Raw genomic sequence first — 2,667 nt, 5'->3', positions numbered from 1 at the left:
CCCCCCAATCCACTTCAGTGCAAACTCCGCCCCACAGCTGATTCTAAAGATTTTATTGGTTTTGTCAATTAAAGTGTTGATTTCCTACACTATGCTACAAAAAATGCTAACCCCTAAACCTACCCCACATCTGACCCTAACCTTAACCGGTGAAACTGACTGCACTGCGGGATTGGCGCTGAATAGCGTGGTAAAGAAAGTTGCAGTTCAGGAGATAAACAGTTAATAAGATTATGCGATATGAGATCGTTCCGTAACTCCCCAAACGGACCTCACCGGACAATGGCACCTTTTTAGTTACACCCAGCGTCACTACCCCCTCCTACCCTGTGAATTTCGAGCCCCGGGACGCCCCCGTTGCTTAGAACAAAGCGATAGAGTAAAATCTTTCCCCTGCACTGCACTGGGACGGCTCGCGGGAGAGCTCGTGGGTGATTCCCGTTTATATCATTAAGCAGATGTTCACACTCCAGTCCGAACACCACTGGCCACGAGCTTTGGGCTCTACTCTCATGGAGAATATTTATTTATATAGCATATTTTATTTTAGATGAACTAGAAACAATGTTAAAGGCAGGGTATGTGATTTTTCAAAAGCACTTGTACAGGTGCATCTCAATAAATTAGAATGTCGTGGAAAAGTTTATTTATTTCAGTAATTCAACTCAAATTGTGAAACTCGTGTATTAAATTCAATGCACACAGACTGAAGTAGTTTAAGTCTTTGGTTCTTTTAATTGTGGTGATTTTGGCTCACATTTAACAAAAACTCACCAATTCACTATCTCAACAAATTAGAATATGGTGACATGCCAATCAGCTAATCAACTCAAAACACCTGCAAAGGTTTCCTGAGCCTTCAAAATGGTCTCTCAGTTTGGTTCACTAGGTTACACAATCATGGGGAAGACTGCTGATCTGACAGTTGTCCAGAAGACAATCATTGACACCCTTCATTGCCAAAGAAGCTGGCTGTTCGCAGAGTGCTGTATCCAAGCATGTTAACATAAAGTTGAGTGGAAGGAAAAAGTGTGGAAGATAAAGATGCACAACCAACCGAGAGAACCGCAGTCTTATGAGGATTGTCAAGCAAAATTGATTCAAGAATTTGAGTGAACTTCACAAGGAATGGACTGAGGCTGGGGTCAAGGCATCAAGAGCCACCACACACAGACGTGTCAAGGAATTTGGCTACAGTTGTCGTATTCCTCTTGTTAAGCCACTCCTGAACCACAGACAACGTCAGAGGGCCTGGGCTGGGCTAAGGAGAAGAAGAACTGGACTGTTGCCCAGTGGTCCAAAGTCCTTTTTTCAGATGAGAGCAAGTTTTGTATTTCATTTGGAAACCAAGGTCCTAGAGTCTGGAGGAAGGGTGGAGAAGCTCATAGCCCAAGTTGCTTGAAGTCCAGTGTTAGGTTTCCACAGTCTGTGATGATTTGGGGTGCAATGTCATCTGCTGGTGTTGGTCCATTGTGTTTTTTGAAAACCACACCCGTTTAACCCGTTTACCAAGAAATTTTGGAGCACTTCATGCTTCCTTCTGCTGACCAGCTTTTTGATTTCATTTTCTTCATTTTCCAGCAGAATTTGGCACCTGCCCACACTGCCAAAAGCACCAAAAGTTGGTTAAATGACCATGGTGTTGGTGTGCTTGACTGACCAGCAAACTCACCAGACCTGAACCCCATAGAGAATCTATGGGGTATTGTCAAGAGGAAAATGAGAAACAAGAGACCAAAAAATGCAGATGAGCTGAAGGCCACTGTCAAAGAAACCTGGGCCATGCCATGCCGAATTGAGGCAGTAATTAAAGCGAAAGGAGCCCCTACCAAGTATTGAGTACATGTGCAGTAAATGAACATACTTTCCAGAAGGCTAAAAATGTTTTTTTTATTGGTCTTAATAAGTATTCTAATTTGTTGAGATAGTTAATTGGTGGGTTTTTGTTAAATGTGAGCCAAAATCATCACAATTAAAAGAACCAAAGAGTTAAACTACTTCAGTCTGTGTGCATTGAATTTATTTAATACACGAGTTTCACAATTTGAGTTGAATTACTGAAATAAATGAACTTTTCCACGACATTCTAATTTATTGAGACGCACCTGTATCTACTTGGAAACTGGTGTGAGAGCACCACTGACATCATAGACCAGTGGTTCTCAAACCTGTCCTGGAGTACCCCCAAGCCCTACACGTTTTGTATGTCTCCCTCATCTATTACACCAGATTCAACTCATCAGCTCATTAGTGGAGACTGCAAGACCTGAAGTGGGTGTATCAGATACAGGGAGACATACAAAATGTGCAGTGCTGGGGGTACTTCATGGAGAGGTTTGAAAACCACTGTCACAGACAAACCACACAAAAATTTACTACTTTTTGACATTGAGATGACTATCACAAGTTTCTTAATTTACCTGAAATCACATCACATTAACTATAGATATGTTCCACCAACGTTTGATAATTTGCGTTATTTTTAAGTAATATCGTTTTATTCATTTTGAACTCTACTTTTTAGTTGATATATCTCATGCAATATGTTAACAATGACGCGGAACATGTTTGCCACCATCTTGATTTGTTCTGTTTATATATCTCGTACTAAATTTTTGAATGTACACAATCTAAAACACAGACATCTGAATAAACCCAAAACAGTCT

This window comes from Sinocyclocheilus rhinocerous, unplaced genomic scaffold, assembly GCF_001515625.1.
Source record: "Sinocyclocheilus rhinocerous isolate Xijiao unplaced genomic scaffold, SAMN03320098_v1.1 scaffold946, whole genome shotgun sequence".
NCBI classification, from domain to species: domain Eukaryota; kingdom Metazoa; phylum Chordata; class Actinopteri; order Cypriniformes; family Cyprinidae; genus Sinocyclocheilus; species Sinocyclocheilus rhinocerous.
The sequence above is the reverse complement of the archived record's forward strand: the minus strand, read 5'-3'. Positions refer to the sequence as shown.